General features: G+C 34.8%; 1 long non-coding RNA gene across 1 annotated transcript in view; it reads right to left on the bottom strand.

The window, feature by feature from the left end:
- The window catches only part of LOC118356275, a 51450-nt gene extending 46436 nt beyond the window's left edge, over positions 1–5014 (bottom strand). The window contains exons 1-2 of the long non-coding RNA XR_004819600.1: positions 4888–5014; positions 4622–4662 (exon numbers count right to left, since the gene is read on the bottom strand). This is a non-coding gene — a long non-coding RNA (uncharacterized LOC118356275). The remainder of the gene's footprint in view (positions 1–4621; positions 4663–4887) is intronic.
- Positions 5015–19825: the final 14811 nt, after the last annotated feature.

The raw sequence follows: 19825 nt of genomic DNA, 5'->3' as shown, positions 1-19825 counted from the left end.
CTTATTGTGATAATTTAGCCTTAAAAATCAAATCAACTGTCTTGTAATTTGGGTTCTACAAAGTGGAAATCTTAATTTGCCCTTGGATGCCGACTGAAGGTCTAGTACAGCAAAGATTTAAAAAGCAACATTTTAGTTCCTTTTTTTTTAAATTTTATTTTGTTATGTTAATCACCATACATTACATCATTAGTTTTTGATGTTCTATGATGCATTGTTTGCGTATAATACCCAGTGCTCCATTCAATACGTGCCTTCTTTAATACCCATCACCAGGCTAACACCCCCACCCAGTTCCTTTTTAATAAGCCCACACCCACTTTCCATTCTGATAGTGATAAAGGATCAGTTTAAGAAAAACAAACAGCCTTGGAGAAAGTTGACCTTTGTGAGGCCTAGAGAAGTTAAGTAGGAGAATAATCTGACCCCTTTCCAGCTCCTAGCCTATATTCAGACAGAAAAGGGCCATCTCTACGGTCTCAGAACTTTAAACCCCTTTACTTATCATTGTGAACACAAAAGAGCAAATAATATTCCATGGCCTGCTGCTGAGCTATCTTAGAGGAAAAGTAAAGGTTACATGCTCTTTGGGTTGCCTTTACAGCCTAATATTAGGAGAGGTAATTCTGCTTCTATCTAGAAATGTAAACACAATTATTATGTGTATGTAAATGTAAACACAAGTATTTAATATTTAATTCTCCGTCTTTAAAATTCTCATGGCAACACTGGAAGAACATGAATATTGGGTACCATTCTATATCAAGTCTGAAGAAAAGTAAAGAGGAATCAACAATATTCAGTTGCTGAGAGACTAAGTTTATACGACACATTTGGAAGAAAGTGCAGTAAAGAGTGCCAAATTGTTCTGTTAACAAGGCCTTCTCACTTACCATCCCCTTTACTTAGAATGTTTTCTCTTTTGTCTTTTTGCAAGACTGATTCCTCTGATCCTTAAGGACACAGCTGAAATCTTAGTAGAAGTTCCTGAAATAATCCTTTTTAGTATCTCCAGCCCCTCAAAAACATTTCAAATTTAATAAGACCCTAAATAATCTAAGGATTTAAATCTAAAGCCAAATGGAGTGACCTAATTATAATAAAGCACTTTGAATTTGGACAGCAAAACTGTGGATAAAATTGAAAAAAGCAGGTGTCATTAGGAATATATTTGGAGAGGATTTCTAACTTACTTGAGCCTAGCCAGTCTAGTCCCTGAATGTCTGGCCATGCTTAATGGCCATTAAGACGACTCTAACCAAGTAATCTGAAAGGCCCAATGGCCATCTGTCTAAAACAGCCTTAGATTAACAGAGTATTTACTGCGTAGTGCCAAAATTGTTATAAACTCAAGACATTCAGGAAAGTAATTTTTCTTCTGAATGGACAAGTAACAAGCCAGTTTTCTTGAGGATGCCAAGGCTATCAAAATAATTTCAATTCCCTTCTCCACTATACCTTGACTAGGGTAATTAGGGACACTAAAAATTTAACTTCTCTTTTCACTAAGCTTTCTACCCTTTCTTCCTTGTATGATTTTGAGAATAACCAAGGTAACATTAAAATTAACTTATATCTTATTCATAACTCTTTTGCATGAAGTCTATTTATAAAGACTTGGTCATTTGGAGAGGAATGACGGGGAACACTCTTACTAATCTTATTTCTAGAAATAGAAATTTAATCTGTAGTGAAAGAAGCTATCTTGATGACTCCCATTATAGCTATTATTTAACACCTTATTCTTGTAATTCTTTTCACAGTTTCATTAAATATGCGTACTGGTTTGATTACACATGTTTAAGTCTTCTTTCTATAGCCAGACAGTGGGCTTCTATTCATGTTTCTTTTGTTCTCTTTTATATATTCATTTCCTAAAATACTACCTGGAATATATAGAAGGAGCTAAATAAATATGTATGGAATGAAAGAATTAAGGACTAAATAATCAATGCCCCCAGAAGAATATACTGATTTGTTTCAGAAACACAAAGGATGTTGGCAAAAACTAGCTTTAATATCATTAGATGAGAAGAAATCTCAGTTGTATTGGGTCTTCCCATGATATTCATTTCTACCTATATTTGTTAAGGATAGCATAATACAGAAAGTGAGACTATTATAACTTTAATGACGATATTCATTCCTCTTAATAAATAGGGTACTGTCCTGGGACGCCGGGGTAACACAGCTGGTTAAGTGTCTGACTCTTGGTTTTGGCTCAGGTCATGGTCTCAGGGTCATGAGATTGAGCCCTGGGAGGGGCTCCATCTCAGCACAGAGTAGGCTTGGGTTTCTCTTTCCCTCAGTCCCATCCCTCTCATGCTCATTCTCTCCCTCTCTCTGAAATAAATAAATAAATCTTAAAAAAAAAACATAGGGTACTGTCCCAACATGTAACAATATACATGAAAAAGATCATTATAGGCGAACTATTTAAGGCTTTAATTTTTACCCAGGCTGCATCTAGCTTAAACTGTGAAAAAAGTATATCAATGGCAACCTGCAGACTTTCCCTTCTCATTTTTTTTTTTTTGAGCCGGAAAAATCTGAATAGTAATAACTGTCTTTGAAAAGCATCCATGTCAACAATCAATACTGAATAAACACAGCCCTCTCTTAGTAAGTATGAACAAACAGAATGATCACTGGAAAGGTATAAGACTTAGAAGCTCTAAATAAATAAGTGTTCTGATAATACTAAGCAAATATTCCTATGTGGTTAAACATAATAAAGTTATGGAATAATATAAAATATATTTTAATAAGACTTGCAAAGAAAATGCAAATACAAACCAGAATATGCACTATAGTGAATATATATATATAGATTTGTCTAAAAGTTCCCCCGCCTTATTTTTCTGGGAAATTCTTTCTTTCACCCTTCAATTATGAGGAGAGAAAAATCTGTTATTATCTTATAAATACTGACACAACCCTAACTCCCACTCCAGCACTCTATCCTTGCCTCATTGATAGGTCCTGCTAGTGCTGACCACACTTTGTTCAAACAGGTTAAGGCATCACTCTGGAGAACCCAGCCAATAGGTGCACAATTGGTAAGAAGACAGCACTATGTAGGAATTGTAAAAAAAAATAACAGCTATGTTTTCCAATGGGGAAACACACAGTGTTACTGTACATAAATTAGCAAGCAAGGAATGGATTTCATTCCTCTTAGGCCTTCTTTCATCTACTGCTCTTGTCTTCTGGCCACAGTTGACTGAACCTATACTGAAACTTGACTTGAGGCAGACCGCCAAGAGTCTGGCTTTAGTGTACTGGTCTTAGAAACAGAGATGGTATTTCATTTTATAGACAAAAAAATCAAGACGTGAAAAATCAGAATAAAACACAGCTCTGAAAGATGTTGCATATACAAAAAATAAATTTGTGTAATACGAGGTTATTTTTTATAGAAATTATTTTCAGTATTAGGAAAATTATGTAGAGAAAAGTTACTTAGTAATGAAAAATATCATCATCTCTCACCCCTGTCTCATTGTCATCATCTTGATTAGCATCATATGAATCTACATACCCAACTTAATTCAGCAAAATAACTGAAGGTAGTGAAGTGGGGGATATGTGATAGTATACCAAATTTCCATATTTAAAACAGGAATGGTGAAAATACAGATTTATTTTCATTAAAGATAATGACCAATTAAGGCAAAAAAAAAAAGATATGTCATGCTTGAGTTGCAAGAGAACCATCTCCCTTACAAATGAAGGGGAATAACCAAATATCAGCAATCTAACTCAAAGAATACAACACATTCAAACATCTTTTTCAGGAAACTAAAGGCCTGTAGTTTAATACTTAATTGATTATAATCATAAATCAATTAAAAATCATTATCAGTAGCTGTACAAAATATAACTGATAATTTCAAACACTTATCCTTACTAAAAAAAAAAAAAAAAAAACTACACTAAGAATAAAGGCTTCAGCAAATGGAAGAAAAAGACAAATATTTTATCTGTCAATATTTTTTTGTGTTCCATTCAAAGAAAATACCCAAACTTTCATGTCCAAAATACTGCACCATGGCTTTTGGGGATGGCGCGGGAGAATGCAGGTAATTGGTTTAGAGTTAGACTAATGAATTGGATACCTGTGGTAGAAATTCACACTTAGACTGAGAAGATGACGGGGTTTGCAAGTAGGGGTTGCCGAGGACCAAATTAAAGTCCCATAATCAAGTGGCACATTTTAAAATGCTGGGGAAAGAAAAACAAAATAAATCCAAAGAAAGTGGACAGAATACAATAAGGATAAAAGCTCGAGTTATTTAAAAAGACATAGAAACAACCAAGCAAAAAGTTGCTTTAAATAACCCAATACTTAAAGTTTTCACAGACTGATGAAGAAACAAGTTTTAGCAAAAATAAGGGAAATCAGGAATGAAACAGGTGATATAACCGAACCTAAAGCAAACATTAACTAAATAATAGATAATAAATGGCTAGTATCTAACATAACTTGGATAAAATTGAAAATGTCCTTAGAAATAAAAAACAGACTAAAAAATAAATGGATCAAAATTGTAGCATGGAAATTTCCAGCTCTCATCCCCCCTCCAAGAACATCAATTTGAACAACTGCGCATAAAAATACCTTCACAGGAGCCAAGAGTTCCAGGTGAGGGGTTGCAGTACCTGGGCGAAGAACAGAAATAACTAAGTGCACACTGAGGAGGGCAGGAAAGAAAGATTCACATCACCTCATCCTTCCTCCAAACCTGGCAGCCCCACGAACTCAAGGGAGGACAGTGAAGTGATGACTGCGCACGGACCCCCAAAGCCGGTCGTCCCATTAACAGGCCAACTCCTAAGGCCTTGGGTGTCTCCTGGTGGGCTCCCACAAACCCGGCCCCTACGCACCTCGGTGCCTCCAGCTGCTTCCGCAGTTGTGGTGGTATTCTGCGCACCAGGCTTCCGGCTCCCTGCGCGCCTTACGGCAATGCGGCATTAACGCTCTCCCCTGTGCCTTACGGCAGACGTCCCCGACACCAGGCCCTCCTTGGACTCCCGGTAATCTGCGCGTGGGCTCTTGGTGTCTGCTGGCCCACGGCGGGTCGCGAGGCAACAAGTTTCCGCCTGGCTTTTACAAACCCAAGTCTCCCAGCTCCAGCTACCCCAGGCGGCTCGTACGGCTTCAGTGACTTCCTCAGCTCAGGCTCCCAGAGCGTGCCTTGAAGGTAGGCCTCAGCCCACACAGGCATGGGCTGCAGCAGCCCCATATGGGCCCCAGGCGTTTTCCTCGGCACCAGGCTCTCTGCGAGCTCCTGAGACCCCAACCCCTTGGCTTTGGTGGCTTCCTCAGTTCTAGGCTCCCAGAGAGCCCGTGAATGTAGGCCCCCAGCTTACCAAGTCACTGGCCGGCTCCAGCACCCCCAGATGGTGCCTTTATGCCCAGGGAGCTTCCTCAGCACCAGGCTGTCATTGAGTTCTCGGAAGCCCAGTTGCTGGGTCCACTTAAGAGCCTGTGGCTCCCTCAGCTCCTGTGGACCCAGAGTCCAGGCTCACCCTATCTGTCAGTGGCTGGTTGACGTTTTTGGGCACAGAGTCTAGGTCCTGGGTCCATCACAACAGACTCAAGTGCCAGGCCCACCTCAGTGAACCTAGGCTCCAGACCCGCTTCTCCATGCCCAGGCATCAGGCTGGACCACCTGCGGACTCAGGCACCAGATCCACCTACCTCAGGACTCCCAACAGCAAGTCCACCTGTGGACAGCACCAGACTCTTTAGAGGGGCTGACCAGTGAAGGGCTTTGCCTGCAAAAGCCAGTCTATAAAAACTGGAAGAGGTACCTACATCCTCCATTGTGCAGACACCAACACAATCCCATAAGGATCATGATTATCATGGAAACATGACACCACCAAAGGAAACTAATAAAACTCCAACGATTGATCCCAAAGAAATGGACATCTATATAGTGTCTGAGGAACTCAGAATATCTCCTTAAGGAAATACAATATACTATTATCCTTAAATTTACTATATTTGCTGCTGGTGGACAGGGATTTTGATAGATTCTACCATGCTAGCTCTGCCAAACTTGCCTGATACTGTCAGCAGAACTCCTATTTGACCCACCAGAGAAGTGAGTCTGCCTGATCTGGACTATCTTCTATTGTTGGTTTGGAGATTGGGAAGTGCCAACCCTGGGCAGTCGCCTTCTGCTGTGGTGGTGTTCCAGTCCTCAGGTATCTCCATAACAAAATGAATTCACCTTCATACTACTTTTCACTGTTCTCCTTTGGTTTTCTCTTGTGTTGTTTCCAGGCCTTACAGTTGTATTTGAGTCTTAATTATTTTGTCCTGACCAGAAATCCTCAACCACTTCTTTGAGACCTTCCTACTAAAGATTAAAATATAAAATTCTGCCTCCTTTTGTATATATTTTTGCATACACAGCTAGCTAGAGGAAAAGTAAATAAGATGTAAATAACGACAACAAACAAAAAACATGGATTACTGAGACTTAGATGACCAAAAAAAAAAAAAAGTAATAGTTTTATCTACAAGAACATTAGGAAACATTCATTTCCGAATACATACTGAGATTTGTTTCTAACTCCAATTTTTAATATTGGTGAAATTCAGAACACACTTGTTTCTTTTGGGAATGCTTTTGTCAATGATGTGTTGTTTTCAAGTGTTCTATGGCTAATATTACTACAGGAAGAAAATTTTCTCCCATTAAAGTGTATTTTAGACAAAATTTTGTAAATGAAGAAGTTAGTGTCACCAGGGCTATTACTAGGATTCATAGATGTTTGTTCAATAACCAATGGTGTAGTTTAAGGACTATAAACTGCTTATCATTAAACTGCAAAGATATACCAAGGCTTTTAGTTATCTGACTAAGCATGATTACTAAGAGCTCAGTATCACATTTTATTCTCATTCAGCACCATAGGTACAATATTTCATGGTTTTCAAACTCTCTTAGACTGATATTCAATTGTGTAAGAAGTCCCTGTTTATGATGAGATGGACTTATGCTATGCTTTGAGTCCTTTCATAAAGCTTCTTTCTGTAAAGATTCTGTTCTTTTGAGCCAAACTTTAAAATTCTTGGAATTTTCCTGGTAGGGGATATATGTCAAATCCATCTCTATTTTTATCACAATAGCCAAACTGAACAATAACTGTGTTTCTTATTTGTTGATCCTCCTTACTGTGTGTGCTGGAAATTTCTTACATACTTTGTAGCTAAGTTGGAGGGGATTCTAAAATATGAAACACTTACAAAAAATAGGGATGTAAGTTGAGTAGAGTCCTTATGAGGGAGACATAAGCTTGTCCATCAGCTCTTGCTAGGTGTATGATAGTACTAACCACTTATAGTAAGTGTAGTAACTGAGAGATCAAATCCTAACAGTGCAATAATAAAAAAAAAACCTCTTATTTTTAATGATACCAACCATTTACTTTTTATCTCAGCCAGGCAAAAAACCAGAGAGAATGATCACAACAAGAAGAAAAACAGTAGCAATAACAGCAACTGAGTAAAATACGGACAAAATATACCCCCAATAAATTTTAGAGTCAAGAATTAAAACCAGTCTATCTGATCCTAAGGCTCATACATATAAGCATTTTGCTATTTTGTATGCAGGACATGCTAAATTTATCAACTTCTACTCCCAGAAGTTTGAAGAATTTTGCTTCCAGTTGATCGGTAGCTGTTACATGTTTTAGACTTAAGAGAAGAAAATATAGGAATGCAGGAGACTATGTCATGCATCAAGCCGAGTGAGCTAACACTAGCAGCAATTTTTTAAAATACTTCCTCTGCTGGCTTCTCAGAATACAGAACTACCCAAATCAGTGGGGTTAAAAAACACAAATCTCTGCTACTGAACAGCAGGAGAAAAAAGGAAACTTTACTGTGAGAATAATAGTGGCAAGACTGTCTCTGCTTACTATTATACTTGATACAAAAAATTTTTCATCACTTATTTTTCCCTAATCCTTATACCAATACAAATTTAATTTGTACACAAATACATCTAAAACAAGTTTTCAAATTATCTTTTTCTAATATCCTGAAATATTTAGAATTATAATAAATGCTAATACAATAAAAATCATAGTACCAATTATGCAATGTTTTTTGTTTTGATTAGAGAGTATCATTTAAATATACAAGAGCAAATTCAATGATAGGTTCATGAAGATCCAATAAACTTATTTAGGCCATATACACACGCACACTATGGTTTTTCTAAAGCTTTTTTACTATACTTGGTATTGATACCAGTGAAAAATTTCAATCATTTATATGGACATTTGTATGTATTTATAAGGAGAACCAACAGATGCTTATTGTTTCAAACACCATCAGTACAGCCATCTGAGTTTATTCTGGAACCCTTTCTAAAAATGTTGATAAAACTCAGAAATCACTAATATTCACAGCAATATCAGAAATCATTTTGTAGAGAAAGTCAATTATATGGTTTCACTTATTTGTGGATTATAAGGAATAACATGGAGGACATTAGGAGAAGGAAGGGAAAAATGAAGGGGGAGAAATCAGAGGGGGAGACCATGAGAGACTGTGGACTCCGGGAAACAATCTGAGGGTTTTAGGGGCGGGGTATGAATTAGCCCAGTGATGGGTATTAACAAGGGCACGTATTGCATGGAGCACTGGGTGTTATACACAAACAATAAATCATGGAACACTACATCAAAAACTAATGATGTACTGTATGGTGACTAACATAACATAATAAAAAAAAAGAAATCATTTTGGCATTCTTATCATCAGTGTTACAGAATTCGTTCCATTGAGATAGTATGACTTAACTGATCACTCTCATTACTAAAGACCCATGGTTTGTCCCAAGAAATGGAGAAAACCCTCAGTGTGAAACAAAGTAGAGCAGAATGCACACTTTGTGGATTAACTGTTATCAGCAATAGGTTCTATCGCAACCACAGTGTCAGCAGTCACAATCTGGAGCTGAATGCCCTTACACCTCCTTTTCCACCATCAGTCCTTCCACTTCATCAGCTTTTCAGATGACGGAAACCTCTACAAATAACAAAAATATAGGAAGACTTCCTTGACATACCCTGGAAATGGAAGTGAAGTGCTGTAGGCCAAGGTGGAGACAGGGAAAACCCAAGTAGTACCACATACTGGGAATTGAGATTTTTCATGTCCTCACTCCCGAATGTCAGGGAACTAGATGATGAGGATATGAGGAGATCCAACATCAGTCCCACAGAGCTGAAGTGATAGAATGAACACCAGACTTTAGAAATATGACTAAGATATTTGCATATCAATCTGGCCTTAGCCTCTCTAACTATGGTGGAAATACTAGAAACTGAAAGGGAAGTAACATACTTGCTCTTACTATTGGCAAAATGAAGTCCATTCAAATAAAAATACCAGAGATAAAGAGTGATTTAATTTTCAGCATGATGTGATAGACCAAATCAGAGCGTATCAATTCAGAGCATATCAGAAATTATTGATTACAAGAATTTCATTTTGGAAATTGTTTTTGTCATTCTTAATATAAGGAAAAAAAATCATATGTTTCCAGATTAGAATATCTTAAAGGGAAGACCTAGATGAGATAAAAAGAAATGAATAATATCATTAAACATAAAAGTTTCCATTACTGCTTACTGTATCACAGGTATTATTAAAATATTTATATTTATTAATGCTTATTATGTCAGTTGATCAGCACAAATAAATCTGTGGTCTAGGTATTCACTTTTTTAAAGATTTTATTTATTAGAGAGAGAGGGAGAGAGCTCAAGCAGGGGGGCAAGGCAGGGGGAGAGAGAGAAGGAGAGGCAGACTCCTGTGCACAGATGGAGGGAGGCACCATCACCAAAAAAAAGTTTATCTTCTACTACAGCATTAGCTCTGAAGAATAGTTCTAGTCAGTCACACAGCTTTTGAAGGATGCTCCTTTTAGAAGTACCTCTCTTCAGGGAAGATTAGTCAGTGTGGTCATATATTTCAATAGTATGTTTCCCCATACTACCTGAAAATTTTATTTCCTTTTAGCACAATATATAAATTCAGTACTAAATAATATGACATAATACCTTTGGTGGTAAATATACTGTCTAGAAATAGCATGTATCTTTTCAATAATGTATGGGAACCATGTCTCTAGCCATCTGAAAACATTTTTGTATGCGTTGTGTGGCCAGTTTATACATTAGATTTTGTTAGCTCATTAAGAAAACTTCTTTATGGATTATATAAACAAACAGCAATGCTGAAATAGCTCTTGTTTCCTTGGATATGGATATATTTTATATATATATATATAGTTTCCTTGGATATGGATATATTTAGATTTATGCTATTATAATAATTTATTATCATGATCAAAACACAATGGTATTGTAACTCAGTGCCATTCTCAAACAATTACTTATTATAGTTCTTTGAGCAGAAAGTGATTTTTAAGTAATGATAAGATTCTCTTTTATACCTTTAGAATGTGTGACTCAGATAAGGTTACACTAGTTTTTTTCAAATACATTCAGATTTAAAATAAATGAAACAAATTAATATTAGCAACACTTTTTATTAGTATTAGCCAATATAATTGTATGGGATAATGTTCAATCACAGCAGATTCTTCTTTACATCATGGTGATAATTCATTTCTTTGACATATTTCTTTAAAATATTCCATTATAATCACAAGTTATTAATACTTTATTTTTATAATCTCTGAATTTAAGGAATGAATCATATCATCTTCATTTGTAAATTGTCTTATGTGTCCCATCCAGCCTTCTTGTTCATAGAAGAACAAGCTGAGAGCAAGGAATCTTAGTTTCTTATCCAGGAGTAAGATTGTCACTATATGTAGAGACATTGATTGATTTTATATCTATTTATCATCATCATTTTTTAAACAAAATTCTACTGAATTGTCATCCTAGAATATAAGCATTTAGTTAGTTTTTTAACCATTATTTTAAATATTCTAACTAGTGGACTATTTCACATTAGTGCTGAAAGGATTATGTTTGTTGGTTTTATGGCAGACCTCATTAAAGGGAAACCTTGGATTGATATTTCTTACTAGATCTGTAATGCTAAAGGTAGAAGCTAACAGAGTATGTCAGACACTGCTTGTCCTTACTGGTATTTTAGAAAATTTGCCATATTGTTTGGGGAAGTAGCCAAGAAAGAGACGTGGAAGACAGTAATTTCATCAGTAAATCTCCATGCTTTGTGGAATGTTCTTTTGAAGTGTTTTTGTTTACTGGATCTTGTCTACAAAAGTTTTAATTAGTTGTTGGTATAAAACCTACTGTAGAGGTTATTAGAGGCTTTAGAGAAACAAAGAAAGAGAGAGAGCAAGAGATAGGTTGGCTGTTTAGTTCTCTCTACACTGTTCACTCAATACACATGAGCTAAAAAAAAAGTCATTCACTGTCCTGTGGTTTTCACTCTCCTAGAGTTTGAAAACTCTTTTTTTTTCCAATTTTGGCAATTTCATCACTTACATATGTCCATTAAGCTTGCTTGAAAGTTCTAGATAATGATAACTACTTTTAAGATCAATACAAAAAATTCTAAGGCCAAGTATATTTAAAAAATAATTTTGTGATAATCCTGTCTTTAGTACTTCCTGAACTAGAAGAAATGCCAGCTGTGTTCAGTGCAGGCAGTTACTGATCTGCCCTACCTGTGGCAAGAGCTAAGTGGACCATCAGCTTTCACCCAGGATTAGTCACAGTGTCATCCTCAGTACTTCTGTTAGTGAGTTGTGTACTCTCCAGACAAAAAGAAGTGGTAGTAAGGTCTTGGCTCCCTTCTGTTTACTCATACAAGGTTTTTGTGTTTGTTTTATTATCTCATAGTTCAATTTGTTGCTAGCAAAACATATTTCTATTTTTAATTCTTATTTGCTTCACTGTGTGATCTAAATATAGTATCTGAGTTTTCACTGTTCTTCACCTTCAGGTTGCTGAATTCTCACAGTGTACTTTAAAAAAGGGTTGCATGTCCTCTGTGAATAAGCATGACCATATTGCTGTCGACTGCAAGTGACTTTTTATCCTGCAGTAGTTGAGTATTGGAGTCTGCCCAAACCAAGCTTAAATTCAACTTGCTTTTTTTTTTTTTTAAATCAGCTAAAGTATTTTAATTTCCATTCACCATCTGTAGCCTTGAACCTTTAAGCTATCTTTACACAAGGGGCACTCTACCGTTAAGTCATTTTATCAAACTCCCCTCTGTCTAGGCAAGCGTTATTTTCAAATCTCAAGCTTTATTCTAGGCAAGCTTTATTAGCAAATTAAAATCCTAAAATGTCTAGATACACCTGTAAGAATTATAGCTATTTACCTGGAAAGTAAATCATCGAATTTTGTTTTACATTCTTACAAAGTGATTTTTTTTACCATTAATTTCAAGTTGTAAATTTAAGCATCTCAGACCAAGTAATATGGATAGGTTTGATTAATGAATAGGTTTTACTCTTAATTACAATATTTTATATTGCCCCTTACTGTTGCACATGTATGCCTCCCCCTGCTGTCAGGTCATGTGTGTCCTGAGGGCACATCCCATGTCTTTTATCTGGTTAGTTGGTACATTGTGAAAATGATGAGACTGTGCATTAATTTAGCTCAAAACTCTATATTCCTTTTGTCTTCTCATTTTCTAGTATGGTGTTTGGCACATCATGGGGTAGGGATTCGATAAATGTTTGCCAGTGAATATTAACATAAATGTCGCATTATTTTGAAAGGGAATCGTTTGCAGTAAGGGGGAATTTAATTTACAAACCTCACATAAAATAAACTTGCCATAAGTGAATGAAATTTATACGAACTTCTAATTAAGTTGAAAGATCAAAAGGATTATCATTTATAATGAATATGCAAAGAATAAAGTTAGAATACCTACTAGCGAAATAGAAATTGTCTATAATTTTCTTCTGATACATATTTAAAATTATTTTAACTTTAAAATACTTTGAAGCTAATTCATTTCTCTGTTTAATATAATTTAACAATGAATTTTTTATTTTTAATATTTCCATAACTGTTCTGCAATAGCATGCTTTGAATTACAAGTGATTTCTAAACTATAATGACGATGTCTTTGTTCTTTTATGTTAGCTTTCCTAATACCTTCAAATTATATAAATTTATGTGAAAAGTCATATAAAATTAAGTCATATTATTAACATAGTGATTATTTTTAAGTTTTTAATTATATGAGTAGTTATCCTATAGAATCAATATATCATGAGGGTTATAATACAATTTAAAATTGAGGTGAAATCAGCTTATTTATGCCTACTATACAATTAAAGAATTTGACAAAACTAATTAATAACTAGAATTTTCATCCTTTAATAAAATGGATAATAATCAAGATTCTCCATTTCAGTCTTGAATGTAGAAATGGCCTAGTAGTTATTTGGTTCTTTTCTCTTTTAAGACAAGACACTAAAGTTTACTAGCTGATTCACATATACAATTTCATTTGATTAATACCTCAGTTTGTATGCTGGACATGCATAGTAATGTTTTATTTTACAGCTGAGATAAGCAGTATCACTTGGTATAAGGACAGATAAATTTTGGTTATATTTATATTAATTGCAAAAAACTTTAGAATTTAAATATATTTACAGTCCATTAAAGAGAGTGAAGTTATGCATTACATTTAACAATGATATTTACATGATGAACGATACAAGTTACGGGTCAATTCAGTTCCATTGGATAGTACGCTACTCTGCCTATGTGAGATTAGAAGAAATTATCTTAGCCTTGTTAATAATTTTAAATTTACTTAACCAGATACATGTAGAGTACAGTGCCTTGTGCATAATAGGTGATCTACAAGTGTGTGATACTGTTAGAAAATTGAGTTCTTGATATTCTGAAATGATTTGTATATTCCAAATAGTAGAGTGTACTGATTACTGATTTCCAGGGTAACAAAATGCCATAAAATTGTTATTCCAACACATGTAGTACATTACTTCTAAGGACACTGATACTGAAATCCATGAAGTCAAAATAATATGGAAAAAAAAGGAAAATATTCCCTTTATCTTCCATTTCTCATTCCAGCCACCACCATTTAGCTCTTGATTTAAATATTCCCTTTATGCTATATATAGAACTAACTACAGACTGTTTAGAGTAGCATGATGAGATGTGAATGAGTCCATATAGAATAAATAGTATAATAGGCAAATAATGGATGGGTATGTTATCTGTGTGGAAAGTGTTGACAGGTGGTCTGTGACTCCACCATTAGCTTCAGGAAAATCTTTGATTAAATCATTCTTGCAACTAACTCCAATGGATTTATAAGACTATGTTAGGTCTGAGAAAAATGCTCTGTACCAAAAAAGAACATGGAGTTTATTTATGACTGCTTATTGAAAAAGCAGTAATTGATAAGTTACTGATAACTAATGATATTGAGCTGCAATAGAAAATAGGTACTATTCACACACTTCTGAGGAAATGTAAAAATTCAAAGGATGCTGAAGTTTATTATTTTCCTGAGCTAGAGATGGTCTGCACCCTACAAGCTTTGTGACTTGTAACCTTACACATGAGTTGTACAAAGTGGAGGACATTAGAAGCTGTGCCTGAGAGTCACCAGAATTTTGCAATGCTATTGCTACTCTTGTGGTTCCTTATTTTAAATCCTCTGAAGAGGTAGATAAACTTGTCTGAGCTAAAACTTTTTGTGTCTAATGCATCTAATCTTCAATTTCAACCCAAGGCTATTATTGCTGATAGAGTGTTCAGTACATCATCATGCAAATTCTCCTCAGTATTATAGTTAGCTAGAATATTTCTTTGTCCAAATAAAGTATTACAGAGATTTGTAAATGTGGGAGGATGTAGTGTGGTTTACAATTTATAAAAACTGAAATAATCAGTAATTCACAATGCATTTGCAAGAATGGTTTTCAATAAACTAGATATTAGACAATGAAGTACAGAGTATCCCTACAAAATGGTAAACAGGTTCAGCCCTATCAATTCTCAGCTTCCTACCTTGAGATTGACTTTAGGTGGCTGTGTGAGGATGGCACACAGGCAAAGCCCTGCGTACTCCTTGACTGAAGAGACAAAGCTGAGAATCTGTGGGTACCAAAGCGTCTAAGGTTTTCTGGACAGAGAACTGGAGAGCAGAGAGGGAATGCAGTTATGCAGAAGAGTGCTGTCAAATATTCAGCTAATTACATATCAACACATGCATATGAGGCAAGCCTAAGAACTGTGAGTTAACAGTTCTTGGATGTCACACAGGTACAAGAAAAATACCTGTTCCCACTAGTCTAAATGGAAAGCCTCATGACCTACAGGGCATTGGATAACATAATCAGAAGTGTCTTACCTTAGCTATACTTACAGTGAGCATAGCAAAAGATACAGAGATGTTGAATCACTGTGTTGTACACCTGAAACTAATGTAATGTTGCATGTCAAATATACTGAAAAACAAAAACAAAAACAAAGAAACAAACAAGAAATAAGCAAAGTAAGTGTTTTACTTTAACATTGGGGAATAATTTTTCCTAGGTTAAGTAATGCTCTGATATCACTTAATAAATATTAGAAGAAGTTTCTGAAAGGATGAAACTACGTAATTTAACTGCATTCCAGAATCAACTTCAAGAAAATTTATGGTAATTAAAAAAATCCAGCACCCAACAAGATATTCATAATATCTGGTGTGAAAAAACAAAACAAACAAACATGCAACCAACAAAAAATAAGCAGGCAGGGAAGGAGCAGGAAAATACTATCTATGACAAGGACAAACACAACCAGTAGAAATCAACTTGGAAATGACACAACTATTAGAATTGACACAGGATATTAAAAAGTTATTAAAATATTTTTATATATTCAGAAAGTTAAATATGGACACGTACATTATTTAAAAGTTGGAAATCAACTTCAAAGAAATTAAAACTACAATTGTTGAAATAAAAAAACAGATCAAGAATAGAGTAGGTATTGTAGAATAAAGGGGTAGTGATCTTGAATACACAACAATACAATACAAAATGAAATAGAGAAGATGGGGTCAAAACCAAAAACAGATAGACAAACAAACAAAAATAGATAATAAAGGTTGCGAAAAATGAGTGAAAGGGGGAGGGAGATACAGGCCTCCAGTTACGGAATAAGTTAGTTATAGGAATAAAAAACAGCATAGGAATACAGTCAGTAATATTGTAATAGCAATGTAATGGGATGAATGGTAGCTACATGTGGTGAACGTAACATATTGTATAAACTTGTCAAATCACTAAGTTGTATACCTGAAACTAATACAACGTTGTGTGTCAACTAAACTCAGGAAAAAAAAAGTACTGACCTACAAGAAATAGTAAGTTTATGGGCCCTACAAATTATACCAGTTTAATGAAAGATACCAATTCTATTGTTATAACTTATACCAAACAAACAAAACTTCACCAAAAAGCTAGGGCCATGTCTAAAATAATATCTTCTCTCTAGCTCAGATATAAGAAATAGAACCTGTAATTAGAAAGCTAGAAAAACAGAGCATGATAAAGAAGAGTTGTTGACCTGTGACAATGGAAGGAGGATTTGACTCATAGCTATTACTCAAGTGATCAAATTAGCTAGCATTCTTAAGTTAATATCCATACTGAAAGTAAACATATATATTTGGAGTCTGTCATGCTATGGCCCAATTTAGCAAGAATAGAGACTTTCTAATATCAATGGGAATTAAAATATCACATGGGAAGATAATGATTTATTAGAGTCATTGCCACTTCCTTAATGAATATATATATTTATATATGTATATATATATATATATCATTATGAAGCTTGTACCAGACAAAAAAAGAAATGCCTAAAAAGAGATAAATGTGTAGACTAAGCTGTGGAAAGGGCTCCTAAATTTTGTACTGGGGAAACTGAATCCCCACTACTTCTATTCAAGAACAGCTATTCACAGTTATAAAAATATATGACTTCTAAGGAATTAGAAAATTGGAAATGAAGTGGAACAGGGACATGAGAATTTTCTGGTAATATTGTTCTTGTACCTAAATTTTTGTATATCTAAATTGCTTTTATAATGTCATTAAAAACTTCTTCAAACGAAAGGAATATGCTGGAAGACTTGGAATCTTACCATATTTATAATACGGATCAAATAATTCTCAAAACAATACAAATGTTTGCTGTTCATCAGAAAAATTCTTTATTGGTAATATATAAGAGGTAAAGGAAGCCTATTGAGGGTATTACCTGAGACATGGTAGCAAATAGATTTTCTTTAGCTTGTGCCATCAGAAGGTAAGAAGTAGGGGCACCTGGGTGGCTTAGTCATTTAAGGATCTGCCTTCAGCTCAGGTCATGATCCATGGGTCCTGCGATCAAGCCCAGTGTCAGGCTCCCTGCTCAGCGGGGAGTCTGCTTCTCCCTCTGTCTCAGACCTTCCTCCCCTGCTTGTGCTCTCGCTTGCTCCCTCTCTCTTTCTCTCAAATGAATAAATAAAAAAATCTTTACAAAAAGAAAGATAAGAAATATCGTTAGTGAGAGTATGCATTATGTCTGCATGGCCAGAAGTTTTCCCATTAGTTAAAGCAGAAGCTCAAATGATAATCAAGTCCTTACTGAATTATGTCATCCTACACACTAAAACTGTTTCCAGTGGTGGAAGTCATTTCACTTCCATTGTAATTCAGGGTCTCTGTATTAGCATACAAATATAATAACATATCATACTTTTTATCATCTCTAGTCTTCTGGAAAAGTGGAATAAATGAACTATATCCCTAAGAATTATATTGCTAAATTATGTCAAATCACTGTAGCCTATGTTTTTTACCACTGGTTTTATTAAGAATAAGGCCAACTTCCTCCAAATTAATGTTTGGAAGATCTACAAATTTAGGATTTAAACCTACCTCTTTCCCTGATATCATTAAGTAGTCATAGGTAAAATAATTAAAAGATTTGCTTATTTTCCTATGTTTATTTAACCATGGAGTAACCAGATGTTGGAAAAATCTGAGGAAGTGTTTTATTGATATGGATCAGGAGACCAAGTCTACAACAAAGTGTTATAACAGAATGGATTATCACTGCACTAAGAAAGCCCCTGCATATATTGCTGATAACTCACTTGTTATCAAAGTGAAGAAGAAACTCAGCTGGAGACATGCTTTTGCATTTGAGACAGTACATCTGACTGGATGAGCTGCATCTCCCCCTAAAGGCTGTAAGGTTATACTCTCTAGGCAGTAACTTACATAACAGGGGAGCTGAAGAGAAAAGATTTTTAATGGACTTACTGCAGGCAAGATCAATTTTGTTAGTTTTTGAAAAAAATATTCTGACAGTAATTTGATATTTGATACTTATATTTCATATCTAAATATAGTTGTATTATTCCTCATTCTTTTATTTTTTATTTTATTTTATATTCCTCATTTTTTTGAAAAGGAGTGCCTCAACTACAAATTGTCCTATGAGATTAAGGCTGAAGAAACCTTTTTTTTTCTTTTTTTCTTTCCTTCTTTTTTTTCCCTCTTTTGGCCTATAATGCAACCACGGATGGCTTAATTTTAAAAGCAATGAAAAACTCCCAGTCTTTCCATAGTCTAAAATCAGTATTAACAAAATATTAATAAATACACTTTTAAATTCATCACCATTATGTTATCGAATATACCAAAAGGAAGAAATTATTCACCAATTGAGCTAATAAAAATAATGGTACTAAGGTTGAAAGTCTCTTACTGTTACCCTAAGACTCTGATTTTTATATATTTTAGCCACTTGGGTGTTAACAAAACTGAATATAGATGTAAAATGGAAAAATATTCTGGCCCAGATGAGGTGTTGGTTTCTCCAAAAGGCCTGAAATACAGTTTTCTGTAATGATGACTCTATCCTATTTAGAACCTAGCAATCTTCAGTACCCATATGTGAGGACCCTGTAATAATTAAAAGACTTTATTTCTTAATATTCTTGCATTAATGACATTTGATTTAATTCTATTTGTACATAATAAGCTTTCCCATTTTGAGATATTTTTACACAGGGACTAAAATATGCCCATCATCAAACTCAAGGGGACTTATTAAATACTATATTGGGGGGATAGAATCCAGGACTAGAACTGTAAACTCTTATGATACAGAAATATTGACAAACTTGATACACTGGGACAGTTACAGAAACACATAATTCAGATGCAAATGGATTGAATCAGAACATAATACAAGGTATAGAGATCAGAACAAAACTAGAAGATATTTGGGAGAGAATTTGGAATTGGATAGCTTGGAATGAAATCGTGTTCCAACAAAATATAGCTAAAGAATATCACAAGCCCCCACCTTTATAACAATAGGACAAATAATTACAGGATATATTTACTAGTACTGAACTACAGGATTGTACCTATTCATGGGAACAGTTGGATATTGGGTATCATACTATCTATGGAGAGATTAAAAGATGATGTAAGAAGGTTTATGATATTTATAGAGGAGCTAAAAATGTCATTTACAGATTGAAAAAATGTCATTTACAGATGGAAAGTGTTGAAAAATCAAACCAACATAATTTTCCTTAAGGATATATACTTTTTCCTATAAAGATATGGGACAAATATGTTAGATGAATGCTTGATATTCAAAGAGATTTAATTGACTGCAATTAAAGTGTCAACATTGACATTGATGGACATAAGAAATGGCCAATTGGCATGGTTTGTCCTTAAGGTTTAAAATGAACTAAAACTTGCTCCTAACAGTTTAACAG

This window comes from Zalophus californianus, chromosome 14, assembly GCF_009762305.2.
Source record: "Zalophus californianus isolate mZalCal1 chromosome 14, mZalCal1.pri.v2, whole genome shotgun sequence".
Taxonomy (NCBI): domain Eukaryota; kingdom Metazoa; phylum Chordata; class Mammalia; order Carnivora; family Otariidae; genus Zalophus; species Zalophus californianus.
This window is presented reverse-complemented; position numbering and strand designations above follow the sequence as displayed.